Raw genomic sequence first — 20,363 nt, 5'->3', positions numbered from 1 at the left:
TTGTGTGTCCAAGATCGCTGCTGCAATTTTCTATCTAGCTAGTGAACACGTGCACCGTTCTCTGATTGGCCAGTGCTGATCACGTGAGCAGCTCTAGCCAATCGGAGAGTAGATACAGTGCATTGGTAGTCTAAAGATTGCTGCGGCTGAAAATGGGACCTGAAAGCGTCAGATCAGATGGATGGCAGAGAAGAATGAATTCAGGTAATATACCACCTGCCCCCTCTGGTCCTGACAGAATTTTGTCCAGAAACCAGAGGGTTGCTTTGAATGTATCACCACAAGCTTGCAACACATTTTTTTTGTCAGATATACTGTACAAGTGTTTATAAAAAACAGTTTTTTCATGATCACATAGACTAATCCTTCGTAATGCCAGTGGAAAGTAATACAATCTTCTTCCTAAGAGCCCTTTAACAAGGGGCAATTGCGGTGTTAAACGAGCATCAGTCAACAAGATTTTGACTCGTTTAACCAGCCTTTACAGCAGACTCTACTGGGGAAGAAAGATTGTTAATGCTAGATTTCATTCCACAGAGCGTCATCACGTTGGCAGCACCTCCCTCGTTTACATGGGGAGATGTACAGCTGACAATCAGCGATCAGTCGACAAATGAGCATTCACTCATTCCTTGGCTGATCGCGTGCAGCTTTACATGGGCCAACAGTTGAACAAACCAGCATTCACACAAACCTTCTTGGCTAATTGTTCACCCATGCTAAAGGGTGATAAGACCTCATCAAGGAAGTCATGAGCTATGTCAATGGATCCTTACACCCTGTTGGCGCTGCCTAAAGAGGGTCCTTCTAGAGGTATAAAAAGAACTTCATGGGAGCAACATAACATGCTTATTAGAGATGAGCGAACGTACTTGTTTCGAGTAATTACTCGATCGAGCACTGCGATTTTCGAGTACTTCCGTACTCGGGTGAAAAGGTTCGGGGGGCGCCGGGGGCCGGGAGGAGGCGTGGCGGAGCGGGGGGTAGCAGCGGGGAACAGGGGGAGCCCTCTCTCTCCCTCTCCCCCCACTCCCCGCTGCAACCCCCCACTCACCCACGGCACCCCCCGAATCTTTTCACCCGAGTACGGAAGTACTCGAAAATCATGGCGCTCGGTCGAAAAAGGGGCGTGGCCGAGTAGGTTCGCTCATCTCTAATGCTTATGTCAGGGAAAGACCTCTTAGGCAGGGAATTACTGCTTATCAGTCAAATACCTAAAACGGGAATACCCCATAAAAATAATTTTGAAGGCTTTGTCTATAGACTTGTTACCTGATGAACTCCTGTACTGACAAACCTACAGTAGTTCTGCTACATGTGCAAAGTGAAACTTTACCCACTTGCAGTTTCTTATATGATCTTCTAATTAGCCTTTAGTTCACTGACTATCCTATCTTGTCAATAGAAACTTGGACAGAAGAAAATCTATTTTATGGTTCTTAGAGCCAAAGTCCAGACCCCTCAGAAGTCATCTGGTGTGCCCCCTCCCTATATCACCTCTTTATTACTGTTATAAAAGGATTGCAGCCTTATTTCTTTGCAGAATTAACCCTTTAGTTTAAGTATCCTGAAGTGCGGAGGCGTCTGTGCTGTGTATGAAACAGATTGCAGGTGCAAAATATGACACCGATGTTAGAGCCTTTACACCAGTTCACCTCAACAAACAATGCTCAATGTACGATAATACAATTGCGTACAACAGTATTATTTGGCAAACCGTTTGCTAATGTTTCATAAACACTATAACTCATTCCATACTCTACAAATACGATGCCCTTAATATTGTGCACGTAATATAGAATTATCAGCGATGATAAGTGGTTTACCCTGGTCTGGTAAATGGTTCCGTAGATGCTACCTGAAAAGAGGAGTCTCCTCTGAAGTAACTTAGTCTTGCAGGAACTCCAGTTAACCAAATGACTAATTGAAAATCTGTAGTTACTGTCCCCTGAACAAATTATTAGCATATTACCTTTAGGGAGGCTGTACAATGATAAAGTCAACACAATCGATTTTACTAGTGATGAGGCTGTACGATGGTGCTCATGATTATACACCATCGAAACGTAAGTATTAGGATACTGGCTGTTGGTCTATCTGCTCTCGCCGGTAGTCTTTCTCCCAGTGACAGTTCAGTACCTTTGATTGGTAGTGGCAGCTGACATTTCGTTGGAGGACGGCAGAGTTCCCACTGACAGTTGCATTACAATAGCTGGAGAGCACTACTCTAGGAAGCCAAGTTGCACTCTCTTTCTCTCTGGTACAGGAAAACCCAGCTCTGCCTTAGCACTGGGGCAGCTCACTCCTCACAAGGCTCTCTGTGCTCTGCAGAAACTGCTGAGTCACCACCCTGCCCTGGGAACAGGCCTTGCCTTTTATACCTATCTCATCAGCCCTAGAAGCAGGCATAGATCCCTCCCTGTTAATTCACATCAGCAACGTTAAATTCTATATTGTCTAAATAATCACACCACCTGCACCGTGATATGGGTTTAAGATGAATTGCCATGTTGAGATTGGTAAGTTTCAGTGGAGATGGGATGGTGCAAACCGAAAAACAATTTCCTCTCTTGCTTGTGCTACAAATGGGGCATTCAGGACTACCAATATGGAATGTCAATAAATTATGTTTATGGCACAGAGTTGGCCAGCTCTTCCCTCAGCTAGCCATACTGTATAATGAAAGCAGAGGGTGGATGTTGTACAGAACAGCACTAAGAATATGGGTTGGCATCTCCCACTTCAAAGCCAAGTGCCCTTTCCATCCTCATGTGTAATCATTGTTTAAAGCATAGAGTCTGGTGTTGTGACCGCACACTTAGTCTGCAATTAGCCAAATCTTAAAATAGAGAGGGGTGACTGCGCTCCAGGATGGGTGTGCCCACATAACTGTTTCTGCTCCAGACTGGAAAACAACGCTTATATCAGGTCTCTACCAAAGATTGGCTCGGAAACACATCAGCAGGGAGACTGGCACACATGGCAGAAGTACCAGTCATCGTGTTCCATCATTTCCTGTGACTCATTAGCTCTGTCTCTGCAGAAAGTATAGGACTATATACATTCCTTTCTGAAGGGGTTCTCTACTTCGGACAATGTTTACTTGTTGTTATGCCACGCACAAAGTGTCCCTGAACTGGGAACCCCAGTTATCTGTAGGGGAACTTAGCAATAGGTGATCAGTTTCCCTACAGCGCCTCCACAGGGGAAATGAAACATTACAAAGTGCCCATTCTCATCAGTAGATTTGTATGTATTATGCAGCGCTGGGACACATGAAGGAGTGCAGAATAAAAGCCCATCTGTACAACTTTACAGGTCGGAATTAAAAGTCATAGCTTGTAAAGTTAAATCCTCTTTATTAATAGACAGTAGCTAACGCATTTTGAGGACTGTCACCTCTTCTTCAGAGAGCAGGGGAGAACATGATTGCCAGGTATCACCCTTAGAGAAAGAACATGATTTCTATATGTGACCCTAATATGTTTCAGCAGGAGCCATTGTGTTCACCTGCAGTTCACTGAAGAAGCTGGAGGTGAACACGAAAGGATAGGGGATAACGAGCCGACTGCTGGGATCTCTGGTGTCTCTGAATTCTGACAGTGCCACCGCACCATTCACTTCAATGGAAACTTCGGCAATCTCTAACAGCCCAATTCACTGCATTGGGACAACTGGAGATTACTGAGTGCTTTAATTCTGCTATTTTCGGCGGTCGCATTGAAGTGAATTGTGCGTTTGCGCACAGGCACGACCACTGCTGTCAAAATTCGAGGATGTGTTGGGGCAATTTCTCTGCACCGGTGGGGGTGCGGTGACCGGACACTCGCTGATTGGCAGTTATCCCTTATTCTGTGGATAGGGAATAATCTGCCAAGACCGGCATAATGCTTAACCTTTTAAAGCTACAAATGGAGTTTTGGTTCCAACCCAAAAAGTTGTGGCAGTTCTCGTGCTTTTGTTGTGTTCTTCACACGATTCTCCATCATTGTACACACCAGTTTGGATGACGGCGACCTTTTATATACCTCTACTTACCATTGCAGACGGCTCCATTGATTGTGTTCACTTGGTCTCTGGTTCCAAGTCAGTGAAGCGTTTCTCATGTGACTGATATGAAAGGAGGCCTAGAAGAGGCATTTGATGGGTTCTATGGATGACAGAAATCAATCTAATCAAAGTTAACTTTCTGATAGGGGTAGGTGGCAGCTACTTCCTGTCCCAAAAACTGAAGGCTGAGCTCTGGAAAGAAGAAAAAAAGACTTCATCTAATTACTGCACATAAGGACTCAGGAAGGCAGTCAGTCAAATTCGGATTTTTGGCAGGAGACGGCCTTTAATTTAGGTCGGGTCGATCATTGTGTTATGATGAAGACTGCATGGTATTGACTCACTAAACTTTAGTGACTAAAGGGATTTTTTTTTTTTAAATGCGTTGGTCATGGAGTTTATGGAGCACATAGTGATCTGTCCAAAAATATACTCTGTGGGGGGCTTATTATAGAAATGTGAGCATGGCCAAATATAGACATCGCACCTTTCCCCACCAATCACTGGTGTCTTTACACCGGGGCATAATGATTAGTAAAAAAAAATTGCAGGTAGAACACTTCTTGTGATCCTTAAACTTTGTGCCGCTCCTTAGTGGCTTCGCAGAGACGGCCTTTTCCTTCTTCCATCCCTGCTGCTGCCATGTGTCACTGCACTTTCAACAAAGCCTGTGTCTTTTTACTGCAATTTTTCTCTCTTCCTCTGCTTAAAGGGGTTGTCCACTTTCCAAAGTTTTAGTTAGAAAATTGTAGGATTTAATATTTTCTAATATACATATATTTTAAAATTCTGCCCACAAACCTTTCTTGGGCCTCGTTCACACGGATGTCTTTTCACTCCCATATTATGCATGTGATACGAAGAGCTTAAACCTAATTGATTTGCATTGGGGTAATCAGATATGCGTGAATGAAAAAATTGCAGCACGTCCTAATATTGGTCCGTGTTACAGACCGAAATTGCCCAATAAATTCAATGGGATTGCTTAAATACACAGTGAATATGTGCGATATATGCGTATTTATGCATGGAGACAGGCAAAATCAATGGAGCCTTCCTGCGTTTTTCTTGCACGCATGAAAAACGCAATGAATACACAAAGTTTTGGTCTGTGAAAACTCTGCATATTTCACCAACCAAAACTGCACACACCCGTGTGAATGAACCCTTATATCAGCGGTCCCTATTTGCAGAATAGAATTCTGTAGTCCACAAACTGTTCTTTCCGTAATAATGAATATCAGTCATGTGACCCACCAAACATGTCATGTGACCTAGTATTCAACGGGTACTGATCAAGCATCTATTTAGTCATTTGAGGAACAGACATTATATAGTATTACTACAGCAGCGCCTCCTCAGATCTATCAGTGTCTGATTAGAAGTAGCTTTCGTATTCTTTTCCCTGGTAGGTCACATGACTGATGTCCATTGCTATGGACAGACCAGTCCAGGGACTCTACTATTCTACTGTGCAAATAGGGGCTACTGCACTGATATAAGAACAGTAGGTGAGCAAAATTTTAAATATATTGCAAAATTGTAAGCATTCTTGTGCTATAAGTAAAATTATACGGGAAAAAGGGGGACGTCCCCTTTAAGAGTGGCCACAGCGCAGCCACAAGTTTTACCAAAATTATTGTTTTAGTGCAGATTAATGCAATTCTCAAATTAGTTGTTAATGGTCACAGAGTTTGCAAGTACACCACAGTCTTAACTGCGAATCTGCACAGCCGTTAAAGGGGTTGTCCGGTTGCTGGACGATTTTAATTAAAAATATATATAATTTTTTTAAATTTTTATAATTTTTTTTTATTTTTTATATAGGCTCAAATTTAAAATACCAAAAGCGGTGGTACTTGCCCATCTTTCTACCCAGCGATCCAGCACTGCAGCCCCATGGCCCTCCTGATCTTTCTTGTAGAACAGACACCACCTGACTGCTGCAGCCAATCAGAGGCCGCAGAGCTCAGGTGCCATTCTCTTGGCATCACTGCTCAGATGCTGGGAGCCTTGATGCCAGGAAAACGGCACCTGAGCTCCATGGCCTCTGATTGGCTGCACTCTTTCTTTAACTTCCATAAACTTGCAAAAATAGAAACGCACATTTTTCCTTTCAGTCTTGGCTGGATGCAGCCATTTCCCGCCACCTCGCCTGGCAGAACGGGGGGTTAGAGGATACCTGCTAACTGATAGGTCCCAGAGATAGTACCCCCACCTATTGACCATACTGAGATGAGGAAACCCCTTTAATTAGACATTGACTAGGATGACACCGATCTTGTCTGATTAATGACTCCAAGGAAACTATGGTGCTTTAACTTGGCCTAAACAATTAACCCCGCAGTAGCTCCTCGGAACGAGTTAAAAAAATGTGCTGCCAAAGGTCTGAGCAGGAATTCAAGTCTCTTTTTTTCCCCTGTGGAATAAGCCAACTGCACCACAAAAATGTCCCTTCTAACTCAAAACACATTGCAGGATCAGAGCGGCCGGGTGGAGCTGCGCACGTGGATTCATGTAAATAGGTTTGCACATATACATAAGAGAACCATGAGCCTATTATCAGAACCCTGTCTCATCTGAACATGTGCTGCGTGTCTGGATAGCCTGCCAAATGTCTGCCGCCTATTGTTGTGCGGACATCGCTTTAATAGACGTCATACATAATGCATGATACAGTGTACTTATATTTATATCCTCAGAGCATGGCGTGTATTCCAGTGCTCAATGGGCCTGAATGCTTTCATTTGTTGTTTCTTACTCCAGCACGTGGTTTGTAAGAACTACAGTTTCCAGCATGCAAGATCTGGTCTGCTTAAAGGGGGTTTTCCTATTAATGCACACATTGACAACAGTGGGGGACAAGTTATATATTAAAAAATAACAATATGCTCAACTCCCCGCTCCTTACCCGCCGCCGGCTCCAGTCCTCTAGCCTTTACTTCTGCTGCTGTGGTCATGTGGGCTATTTACCCATGTGATCGCTGCAACCAATAGGAGACCACAACAAGGGACATCATCATTGATTTCACATAAAACTGCCAGGGCTTCTTCCTTAGAAGCCCACATGAAAGGTTTATAGGATGTCCCCAGGCCAGAAAACCCAGTGACATCACCTGTCAAATGCCGAAACGGTCAGTATATTGCTTTTATATAGTTATTGGCAGTAGCTGCTTAAAACGATATAAAAAAAATTAAGTTGGACAACCCCCTTTAAAGGGGTTATGCTACAAAAACCACAGGATAGGTAATAAATGAGTGATTACTAGGGGTCTGACTGCTGGGATCCCCAGGGATCATGAGAATGGTGTACCCCAAGTCCCTCTTGTGAATGGAGAGGCGGTGTGCATGTGTGACTATCACTCCGTTGACTTTTATGGAGCTGACGGAGATGGCTGAATGATGTGCCCTACTATCTCCAGAACGAAGTGGTGGTCGCACATACATTCCCCCTCTCCGTTCACACAGAGTGCTCAAGTCTCATGATCCCTCGGGGACCTAGCTGTCACCTCCACAGCATTCATACACTTATTACCTACCCTATGGATAGGTAATAATTCTCGTGGGATAACCTCTTTAAGACTAGAAATCGGCATTGGGAATTCCGCACGTGGATTTGCCATTTCAACAAGGCTAAAACCACGTGTAGATCTACGGCTATACATTTGGGTAGTCGCAGCAAAATTCTGCAGCTCATCTGCAGGGGAATTCACGTGGAAAAAATCTGTGTTGGATTTGTCTGTGTGAACATGCCCTTGAGCCTCCATCGCAGAATCCATAAAACAAAAAGTAGGGCAGCAATTTTAAGTAATAGTCGTCCTGTGTGAACACAGGACTGGACTCGGTGCTGAGCGAGAAATCACTAGTCTAGTATCTAGTCACATCATTTCAGCTCACTGGAACAAAGCCACTAATAAGCGAGTTCTCACACAATATAAACAGGCAGTCATTCACTGCCTGTTCACATTGAGTGGAGACTGGCGGCCAGAAGAGATCTCTGGCGCACTTTCCCTCTGCGCACATGAGCAATAATCCTCCTGTGTAAAAGCACCCTAAAGGCCTGTTTTAGACATGCCAATCGTTGAAAAAATCGTTCTAATGATTGAAAGTGCACTTGCTCATTCAAGCGAGAATCGTCTTGTGTAAAAGGGCCGGACAGGGCAGTAGGGGGAAGGTTTCTGAAGCAGCAAGCTGCCGCCCAAACTCTACCCCTCTGTCTTCTAGGCTGAGGGTCCGCTCCTTGGAAGCTGCATTTGCAATTGTCATAACAGGAGGATTTCTAGACCTGTAATGTTTAATATATAATTTTTGTTTGCTGCTTTGGTTTTCCTTTCATATTTTGTAATTTTTTTTAGGCCTTAGGAAATGACTGTGTTATGGATTAATTAGTGTAAACTGTAGGGTGGGGTTTATAGAAATGTATTGTGATCTTTAAGAGATCAATTTACGTAGATACAGCAGTCTCTGACAACCAGGGTGTGGTTACATTAGACAGAGGAAGTACAAATTACCTATGAGAAAACGTGTATATAAATAGCAGAAGAGGGAACAATCCTTTCCTCATTTATCAGCCCCTACCTTTAAAGTGCAGTTGGAGCTAGTTGTTAACTATAGGGTAGATGAAACTGCACCTTAGATCCACTAATATATATGAAGACATTTCCCCTCCTGGGCAACAGTCCTATGCTAGAACACACAGATAGGCTGACAGCGGAGATCCGTCTGCAGGGTGCTGCAGCCGACAACGAAAGTAAAATTGCGGCAAAGCGCCACGGTTGAAATTGCGTTTCTTTGCTGAACGCCTGTGTAAGGGAGGCTTAAGTGGCTGTGCCGGACAGAAGTTAAATGGCAGAAAGATAGTGTTATACAATACCCCCAAAAAATTTGCTACCAGGACCAAGCTCTGTGCATGACTGCGGTACCCAGGACCAAGCTCTGTGCATGACTGCGGTACCCAGGACCAAGCTTATAGCATAAATACAGTAGCAGAACTCAGCAACTGTGTGTCCTGGGACACCAGTGGGCTGACAGCGGCACTTCGGAACATCAGAGGGCAAAAGACCGAGCCAGGAGGTGGAGAATTTATGTAGCTCCGCAAGATATTGCTGAATGGAGAAAAAAGTTCATCTGACCAGCCGCACGGGTCACACGTGGCCGTGCTGAGGGGTACATTTCACAGTAATGGTGGTCCGTGTGTGCAGTTTATTTTACTTTATATATGCTGAGTTGGGTTATGAAAGGTAATGACATTTATCCCACACACTTCTGGAATGTTGGATGAACCCAAAGTCCGGGCCGTAGGCTGCTGCTCTCCAGAAAAGATGAATCGGTGACTTTCTTGAGAAATCTTTTATCTTCTTTCTGCTCTGTCCTTACTGCTCCTTGATTTGAAAGACACCCGTCTATCTGGTGGATTTAGATGATTGTTTGCTACATCTACTGTACATTACAGGGAGAAGTTTTCTGTGCAGTAGTTTTGGAGACAGAAAGGCTATCTATTCTCCTCAGGGAGAGCATCTAGACGGTGAGTGAGGAGACTCGAATGGCAATGCACGCTCCTCTGGGTAATATGCAAATAAGAGAAATGGAAAAATACCTCCACAGTGCAACCTATTGGAAGGCAGCATTCCTTCAAGCCAAAGTTAGACTCTTTATACAAGCCTTGTAACAATGACTGGGAATTAAAAGCAAAGCCAGACTTCATGCACAGACAGCTGTCTTAGTGTACAGTAGGAGTCTGGCTTTGCTAGTGAGAGGCCTGGGATGGGGGTCAGAAACTCTTATCTTTTCTCCTTAGGGGTAACACCTAGACAGTGAGTGAGGAGACTCAAAAGGCCATTTATGCTCCTCTGAGAAATATGCAAATAAGGGAGAGGAAATAATACCTCTACAGTGCCACCTATTGGAAGAAACTTGGGTTTTATCACTAGCAACACATGCAGGAAGGACTACAGGAAGTAGTCCTGGACATTCCTGACCTGCTGGCTAGTTCACCTACCCAACCCTGCAGGCACTGATTGGCAGATGCCTATTACTGTGCATAGAGAGAAAGTTGCAGATCATTGGTTGAAGAATAGGCCATAAATATGGTAGTTTACAACCCCTTTGAAGAGGTCGTTCATGTTGTGGCCCATTAAACTGCAGCAAACCTTTACGTTTTAGGAACTGTTCCTATATAGTGGTCAACCCCTTTAAATAGCATCACTACAGAAAACGTACCTTAGAGGAATCGGTGGTTCATGCTGCGTGTCAACTGAATAGGGAAGTGGTATTTTGCATCAGGATCGTCATCCTGAAACCCTTCTTAGTCCAATAATCCAGAAATACTGATAGTCCACCACTTTTCGTCTACCGAGTTGTTAAATATTCTTTTCTGCCGGATATCTGTTTCCGGGGAATCTCAGTAATAACCAAAATGGTCATTCTTCTAATTCCCACACCATTCATTGGCCAAGTTTCTCAAAATCACGGGAGCGATATCGGTTCAGGAAACTCGGACTGATATCGCACGCTCAAAATTGTGTTTCCTATCTATGTACTTGTGATTTTCACAAACATGAAAGTTTTGCATGCGCTTCCAATAGCTAAAATGGTATACATCACATGGCATGCGAGGGCGATGCAAATTCTTTTTGATGATCTCATTAAAATAAAAAAGGCTATTCTTTGTGAGGAAGTCCCCGACAGAAGGACCCGCAGCGATTCTTCTATCTGGGACCATGAATCCGAGAGAAGAGTCACTAATGGGAATATACAGACTGAAATAAATAGATTTTTTTTCCTCCTGTGTGAGTTCCGGCTATATCGCTATTGGACGCACGTGAAAACCCCCCCTTGTGACTCCAGCCTTAATGAGAATTGGGCTGTTTCATTGTGATGCCTCCCCATTCCATCTGTTACTTCATTGCTAGATTTGTTCTTCAGGTCACTGGGTAAGGTCATTGACCATTCCTGTCGGATCATGCATCAGTCCTTTAGGGTGCCTTCATGCCTTTTTCTACCAAAATTCTGCAGCATTTACAATATAAGCCGTGTGGATGAGATTTAAAAAATTTTGTCTACGTGGAGCACACCGTGCCGTTTTCACTTCTGCATCAGAATTCGCGCCAAATCCGCTGTGTGTGAACGCAGCCTTAGGTCACCTTCACATGTGGAGTATCTGCTGCCTGCTCTCTGCAATGAACAACCCGCTGCAAATACACGCCAAATCCAAAGTGGCCAAATACTCACCTAAAATGGCGCGGGATTGTCGGTTTTCAATTGCGCAAATGCTACAGATTTTAACCCTTGTATTTCAAGTGTTGAAATCCCCAGCATAAATCCACAGCGTATATAGACAGCAATGGAACTTCCGCAGCATTTCCGCCATGTGTGAAGGTGGCCAAAATATACTGTAGACCAAAATCCGCACCCTTTTAACCCTTTCCAGTCCAATTTGTATCCTGGTTTTTCTAGGGGGCTTACTCTTATTCTGTCGTTCTACAACGGCGCTATATGCTGGCTATATGAGGCGACATGTTGGATAGGCTCCGACAGCAGAGAGGCTGGCAATATACAGTAAGAGAACCCCGACGGATGTCTTCCAACATCGGAGCTGTACAGCCTTAAATCATAATGTCTTCCCGTTATCCATATTATCCATACATCCATTATCATCTATCAGTCTAATGAATGTAACGGTGTATATCTAATGGCTCCTTAAGACTCGAAATGCACAAATGCGCACATTTGCGCGCAATGGATTTGCGCTATGAACAAGGTTGATTTGCACGCGTATCGGTGCATTTTATTTTGCACATGTGACACAACCATGCACCAATTTAAAAGGCGATTTTTGCCTAATGAAGTCAAGATGTATTATTGTTTTCCCTGCGGCTTTGCGCTGCATTTTGCGCATGATCTTGCATACACGTTTGCGCCCCCCCCATAGAATTCTATGGGTCCCTTTACAAATGCGCACAAAATAAGAACTTGTTCTATCTTTTTTATGCATGTGCAAAAATAAGAAAAGTGAATGAACCCATTGAAGTTGATGGATTCCATTCTTTGCGTATTGCGTACGCCTTTTTTCGCCCGTGTGAAGGAGCCCTAAGGCTAGACACAATGGAAAAATTATTTGCTACTTATTTGAATAAATCTCCCCACGCTGAAAAGTCCAAATCCGGAACGCAGATCGATCGCTGTGTGTAGATTCTGCAGCACGCGGATGAGATTAGTTCAGCTAATCTGCCGCGCGTCCAACACGCGAGGATCGGGCGCCCTTATACCTGATCCCATCACCATTCTCCTGATATATCAGTTAGACGTGTGAATACCCAGCCTATTAGATCACACGCTGGCACAGCCGCTCCGCTCACTCATTCCTTGTCTAGGGAGGAGAAGGTAATCGAGAAGTATTTTGTAATCTAGAAGGAGCGACTTCTGCTGCCGCACCCCAGAACAGGATGGGAGCGCCCTCAGACGGAGCGCTGGCACATATTTATTACACAACATGACATTTCCTCTTCGACCTGCACAAGTCATTCTTCTGCCACCGGCCCATCCTAGTAGCCAGGTGGTCTCTAGTGGCCACCAACAAGTCAACTGGTCTTGTGCTGCCTCTGCTTACATGGAGATACAATGATGGACTCATCGTGTGCAATTGTTTGCAAAGCTAGTAGTGCATGCCTGGGCGTTGGATAGATCTTCATGCCCTGAAAGGACACATCATTAGATCCCCCGTCCTTTCATGATTGGAGCTTCCTTGTATGGAGATTATCCCTGTGACCCCGGAGTGCAACATAAAGTCACATGACAAGTTTTCTGTGGATCAGTTTTATGTGAATTCACATTAGATGGGAAAATATAGCGATCTGAGCGACTTCCAACGAGGCCGGGTCATCAGTGCCAACCATGTAGGGTTTTCTTATGCAGCGGTGTGGAGAGTCTACAGAGAATAGCGTGATTCAGGGAAATATGCATTGAAAGGGAATCCTGAGCACGGGAGCAACTCGTCACTAAAAGGGGTCAGAGGAGGATGTCAAGAATCGTTCTGTAGCCTTCAGCCGCACCGCATTGTTTTCAATGGGAAACCTTGCATCGCACTCACGTGCTTCTTGCATGCCATGCAATATTGTTACCAGCCTTATTGAAAACCATGCGCTAGGCGTTCCGAGGGAACGCCTAAACATAAGACATGCTGTAATTTTATTCCTGCACCATAATGCAGGAAAAAAAATGGTTCAAACATAAGACCCCAATCAAAAGAATCATATTCAGATTTTGGGAGATCTGTGCGTCTCGCAACACTCAAATCTTGCGCGATTTTCTCGGCTGCGTGAAAGTGGCCTAATGCAGAGCAAGATAGAAGTAAGTTAAAGAGGCCATTAAAACATGGCCGCTCTTCTAGTATAAGGGCTCTATCTTTAACGTGACGCTGCCATGATCTGGTAGTCTCGTCTCCTGCCAGAAATTGCAAATGGTGTCAAGAAATGAAGGTCAGACAGGACGATCTGGTCGCCAAGAAACCATGTGATAACGGGACCACCCTGTCTGATGCTGAATCTCCAGCTGCACACTGCAAATTTTGGCAGGAGGTATGGCTACTCGGTTGTGACACGTTCATTTAAGTATACAGAAGCGCAGTTTGTTAGCGCTCGCTCACACGGATATTTGTGTATCGCGTATCACACGCACATTTTTCATGTGTTTAAAATATGCCGTATACAGCAAATACGCATGTATATGTGTACTTGCTGCATATGTTACATCTCCATAGCCTATATTGGTGCGTATTACATACCAGAATAGGACATGCTGCAGGGGACATTTTCAAAGTTCAAATACTCAGTTGTCCTTTTAGCCACGGTCATAGTACAACACCCCAGAGGGGTGACTCTGGGCACCTGGATAATGTGAAGAGCTGGGAGAGGTAAGTGCTGTCTCGTCACAGTGGCACTTACCAGGCTCTGGTCCCGGAGGGATGACACACAACCAAGGCCAGAGCAGGATCGCAGGCCAGCTTCGACACTCCTTTGGCAGGGATTGCCAATAAAGGGGATGGGGGGAGTAGTAGTATCTATAACTAGTGACGCCACCGTTCCCACACACAGATATTCTATGCGGCGGAGTACTAAAAATGGAGACTAGTGTGTAGTACCTCGGGTCCCTAGGAACTGTTAGGGCCCGGTATAACTTTTACTTTGTAACAAACTTGTATAACAGGTAATGCAGGTACAATTCACTTTAAGTAGTTACAGGCTACAGCTCGGAGGTAGGGAGAATACACAGGATGAATATGGCCCTACAGTCCATGTTATCTATATGTCACCGGTGCTGGATTGGGAGCACTCTAGAGGAGGAAGGGGGATAGGGGTCACTCCTCAGTCACTCTGGCAAAACACTTATTACTCAGGAAGGCTTAGCCAATATACACCCTGCACGGCAAGTGTGTGGGTGACTCCATAAAGTACCTCTGCGTAGTGATCCTAATTACGGATGGCCGCACAGGAAAAGCCTGCGATGTGACCGGGTACCTGTTTTAAAATTGGGGTAGTGGGCTTTCTCTCTCTCTGTTGAAGGGACTCAATCCTCTCACATCCACACTCCAAACGCTACGGGACATCGCTCTTCTTCCTTCATCTTCACCTACATGGAAGCTAAAGGTGCTTCCGTACGGCTCTGTATTAGCACTCTCTCTACCCGAAGATGGACTCCTTTCCCACTCTCAATCACTCCTATTTATACCTTCTCTCATACCACATGACAAAACAAACTGATGCATTTACAGGCATGCGATGATTTTATGAAAGTTAACCCTTCAGACGCTGCAGCTGTGCAACATACGCACTGGATATGACATGGCAGCTTTGCACAACGCATCTACATAGGACAAACATGTATGACATTTATGGAGGGGACCAGGATGGTGTTCTGGGCCACTACAATAGCAAAAATTGTATTGGAAAGAGTGATTCTATATGATTGTATTGCTGTTATTAGTTTATAGTGATAAAGAAAATACTGACAGGTTCCCTTTAAGGAGAAGGTGTCATCAGAAAATGACCTATTATGTAAATCTTGTTCATATGTTTAAACCTATTTTTATGAATTTTTGGTAGGGGTTCATAACTCTGCATTGGATCCCTCCAATGACTGGCAGCCCCAGTTGATCACGGCCCACGGTTTGTGATCCATTTAGTAATGCGGTAAGGAAACACACAGACCACCACTTTTAGAGAACTAGATGATTTTTTTTTTTTTTTACGGAAGTGGAACTGGAACGGACACTGTTTTCACAGAGGAAACCAGGCTATTGGTGGATTTCGGGAATCTGGAAGTTTCTATGGAAAAAGAGAGCGTTTGCATCCTTTCAAAGGAAGAACTGGGCTGTCTGGAGTTCTGCTAGGCTCTGTAGCTTGACCACAGTGCGTCTGCTTCTTTAATTACTCTTAATTTTCTTACAGACTTTTAACATTGACCTTCTCTCCTCTAGTCTACCTAAGACTAAGGCCGGACTCACGTGACCATATCTCGCAGGCTGTGAGATATACGCATATGACATGCAGTCAATGACATTGAGTATTGACTGCATGCTGCCCATCGCAGTGTACTACGGTATCTTGGTGTGTATGCGTGCGTAACACACACTAAGATAGAAAATGCTGAGATTTTTCTTGCCTGCGTATTTTGCGCAATTCGTATGAGCGGCACCATGGCTACCTATGGGAGATTAGTATAGTGTATTCCGCGCAGAATGCTCAATACCGACGCACTCGTGTGAGCCCGGCATAAGGGCCCTTTTACATGGGACACCTGTCGGGCGTTTAAGCACCTGACGGTCATTCTAACCATAAATGCTCATTGAATGGAGGCGGAGCAGGCTCGAGATCTCTTCTGGCCACCGGCTTCCATTCAGAGTAAACAGGCAGTCGCTCATAGACTAACTGCCTGTTTACACGAACGTTGTTTGAGTTTTATGCTTGCCTAAACTTAATGACGAATGATAACCAAATGAATTCTTGTTCGACATTCAGTCGTTGGCCCTTTGTATACTGGATATCATTTAGTTTCCTATGATTCGGGTATTAACCGAACGATAATGGTTTCATGTGAAAGGGCCCTGCGTCAAACCTAACTCCTCCCTTTCCAGGTTACGTTATGTCACATGACCTATGTGCCACACATTCGGATGCCCACAATGTTTGCCACGCCTACATCAAGGCGTGTTCGTGGTTACCTCCCCATGCTACCAGCCATCACTCATAATCTGAACGATAACTAATAAAACCTAGTTTCTGCTCCTCTTACAAACGCAGGATCCACCATTTTACAATAGGTGATGGTCACAGCTCACCTCCTCCCCCTTCCTGTTTATGTGATAGAACATGCCTCTAATACTCTTTCATAAAAGTCATCAAGTCAGCTGCTGCCCATGAGGCTGCTGTAAAGCACATCTTTAAGTACTGTTAACTACAGCTCAGATGAGATCGCCGCCCCCATAGTCGTATACAGACAATTAAAAAAAAAAACAAAACTACAATCAGAAATTAAAGCAGATAAGAATAATGGAAAATTGTTTCACTATCTGTTGCTCATTAGTTTAAAAAAAAAAGTGATACGTTCCCTTCTGAACCTCTGCTTCCCTGACCCTTGTGAGTATAATATTTGGTATTTGACTATGAACTCGGTCAGGTCTGAATGTTTCTGGAGTTAGTCTGTAGCAGCGGAGGGAGTTTCAGTGTATATATAACCTGCGGTCTTGTTCGTGTCGCCGTAGATGATGTACACGTGTCTCGTCGGAGCTCCTTGTATTCCAGTTCTGGGGATTCGGGAGGTGTTAGACTGACCCTTTAACCCACACTGTCCTCGTTGACTTTGCTTGCCGCTTCCACCCTTCCCGCTAGCTCCGGGCCTCTTTCTCTGAGCGCCTGCTGACTTTGAGGTATAAAGAAGCATTATATAAAATTTTGGGAAAGGAAAAGCGACCTATTTATAGTCTGTATTCCTAATCCATTTACTGCGTTCCCCTCCTTAACCCCAGAGCTGCCTCGAGGTTTAGAATTATTGTTTTCTGTCTGCTGGAAATAGCGATGGTCAACTTCATAAATTGTAGGTCTGCAAACCGGTTCTGAGCGATGACGGGATGTCACTAAAGGAGCGCGGTGACGTCTGTTTTTATGTTTAAAGGGAAAGTAGCCAGATTATAATTATGTGTTGTCAAGTTGAGTTTTCCTCCTGGCAATCTTTCATATACAGTAGTGTTTATCCGAAATGTCCTGTCAGCTGCCTGGTCCTCAGGCTTAAAGGGGTATTCCACGTTGCACAATTTTGGTAAATCCAGTCCCTAATGCAGTAAAATAAATAAGCATATGGTCACCTCTCCCTGCTCCCCCGCTGAGTCGCATATCGGTGCTCAGTCCCCCGCACCTGTTTGTGTACAAGCTGCAGTCCCTCCCTATTTACAGGATGTCACAAGTACTGCAACCAATCACCGATCACGCACTGAGCTCTGTTATTGGTTGCCGCACCTGTGAAGTCCCGTAAACCGCCTGGGGAAACCTGTGAACGTGACGGGGCAGTGTCACATGATGTGGGGGAGCAGGGAGAGGTGAGTGTATGTATATATAAGTATATGCTTCTTATTATACTGCATAAGGGACTGGATTTACAGAAATTGTATAACTTGGAAAACCCCTTTAATGTGGTGTTTTTATCTCCGCCTGTGCACTGGGCATCGTTGGGTTATTTTGTACTTTTCTGTGTCTGGATCTTATAATGGGTAGGTTCAGTCTGACTCTTTGGGCTTTATGCCTCTTTCACACAGGTGATGGTTATATTGCAGCGAGAAAATCGCAGCGGTATTGCAGCTACATTCTGTGTGAAATTGCTGCATTATCACGAATTTCTAGTGCTAGAAAGTTGCGCAACATTGTAGCGCTCTTTTGCCGGGGTGTTCGGAGGGGCTCGACATATAAGCCCTAGCTACATTCAAAAAAACCCAATACATTACCTAACGGGCGCTGTCCGCTCCACCGCACTTCTCCTCCAGCAGTTCCGCTGCACTTGTTTGTAGTCTTCAGCCACCGCTCCCTGGTCAAGGGGTTTTAAAATTCTGCCTCCAGGAAGCGCTGGCTCTGATTGGCTGAGCCATGGCGCTCCATGACCCCCCCGCCCCCCTTGACCAGGAAGCAGTGGCTTAAGACTACAAACTAGTGCCACAGAACTCCCGAGGGAGAAGTACGGCGGAGTGGACCGCGCCTGTTAGATAATGTATTGATTTTCCTTTTTTTTTCTTTTCTTATGCAGCTAAGGCTTATTTTAGGGGAAAGCAGTAGGACTTCTCACTGTAAAAGTTGCATTGCAACGCATGAAAATCACGATTGTGTTGCATTATTGCATCGCACAAAAAGAAAGACTCCCTAGGGAAACATAGGCTAGAACACATTGCAAATCGCTATTTTAAAATCCCCCCCCCCCCCCCTCTTTATTGCAATGTAGCAGCCTACAAAGCATCGCTAATGCGAAGGAAACCGTTGGAAAGCATGGGCTTCACATACATGCGATTTTTGTCGCCTGTGTGAAAGCGACCTTAAGTAGAGGAATGTGTTTGATTTGGCCTGATAATTTAGTATTTACATCAGCAGAGGCTACAGCACGTATTCACGGCAACCTGGGAATAAACACTTCTGAAGTGCCGGGAGAAGGTGATGGCGTATAGGACGTCTGACACAAAATCCAAAGCAGAACCAACTGCAAACTTTAATAACATTTGATTATCGTCATTTGACAGCAACTTTGTGTAAACTGGAATGCGATCCACTTGGTTATGTCCATAGCACTCGGCTAGATGGTTTAGTCGTTCGGCTGTGATTACCATGAAAGATAGGGTAACTTTTACACAATGGTGAATTTTGTTATGTTGCAACTTGAACTGGTTTTTGGTATACTGAGAATGGCATGATTAAGAAAAAACTTCAGAGAAAGGGCATCCTGTGGATGTGAACAACTTGTTGCTGAAAGGGGTCGGAGGAGGATGTTAGAAATCGATCTGATGAACATGAATTTGCAGCTAAATACAACGCTGGTGCTGCAGCTAATACATCCACACTCACAGCTCATTGCTCTTTAGCACAGATAGACTATAGCAGTAGACGACCAGTTCCATTGTGTCTCTAAAGAACCAGGAATGCAAGACTTCAGTGGGCAAAACAGTGCAAAAATGATATGCCTGAGCAGTAGAAAACCATCACCTGGTCAGATGAATCCAGATTTCTGTGCTGATAGGAGGTTCAGAACTTGACAACAAGCAGCAGGAATCGATGACCCCTTCCTGTCACCTGTTTAGAATATGTCAGTACCTCTGCAGCGTCCGAAGAGTAGGCCCTCAGCCGAGGAGACAGCAAGGTAGAAAAATAAACCTGATCACGGGTGGCTCTACCGTCCTCTCAAAATGGCTAAGGGAAATCCCACCCTTAGTACTACCGTGGTTAGCTTTACGTCCTGTTTGTCACTCGTGACGCCATGGTTCCTTTCCCTGCTGCAGAAATAAAGTAGTCCACACACAGAAAAGTATTTTTCAAGACAAAACTGGGATCCGGTGGTCTTGCTACTTTTACTTAACTCTTGAAATGAAGGTCAATAAAACAGTCTAGGTACAGAAAACAATTTGTAGTGTTGAAGCCATGAAGGCTCTCGGGACATTTGTATAATCCACAGGCTAAGTTATCTGTTGGGTCTTTTTCCCTCAAACTTTCTCTCCACTTTCATTCTCTCACTTTTTCCTTGCTAAGCAGCGGTTTCCCTTTCTCCAGATAACTGCGGTACCTGCGCTGTACACTCACGCGTTTTCCATCATGTCTGGGCTTTCAGTGGGTTCCTGGACTGGCTGGGCCCAAGCATGAGCGATAGACCATCTCTCTGCTTCTTCCCTCACCCCTCGCTAACTTTCACCTCCTTCTCTCACTAACTCGCTCTTTAACCTCCTCTCCTACACTCTGATTCCTCATATTTTTCTGACCAACTCACTACTCTTTTTGCACCTTTTTTTTCCCTCCACAAATATATCACATGGATACAGACCAATCAGAAACTAGATAGACAAATAGATACATTTTCCAGACAACAAAAGACATTAACCTTTTTCATGCCTGCAAACATCCAATACACACAACACTTGTCTTCCACATTACAGATTAGACATGCGACATACATAAAACCTTTATAAGTGTTGGAGGGGCCCCTAACTCTGGGCCACTACACCTCTATCTAATTTGTGGCAACTGCAAAAAGCTTCCGGTCCGCAGGGTCCCATATTCTTGCAGAATGAGTTCAAC

The 20,363-nt window shown here is 44.5% G+C and overlaps 1 protein-coding gene across 1 annotated transcript in view; it reads left to right on the top strand.

Moving 5' to 3' along the window:
• Positions 1–20,363, top strand: part of MYO1D (myosin ID) — an 89,296-nt gene that overhangs the window by 20,755 nt on the left and 48,178 nt on the right. The gene's annotated exons all lie outside the window — the stretch shown is intronic.

Source organism: Eleutherodactylus coqui, chromosome 13 (assembly GCF_035609145.1).
Source record: "Eleutherodactylus coqui strain aEleCoq1 chromosome 13, aEleCoq1.hap1, whole genome shotgun sequence".
Taxonomy (NCBI): domain Eukaryota; kingdom Metazoa; phylum Chordata; class Amphibia; order Anura; family Eleutherodactylidae; genus Eleutherodactylus; species Eleutherodactylus coqui.
Note: the sequence above shows the minus strand (reverse complement) of the source record. Positions and strands in the feature narration are given on the sequence as shown.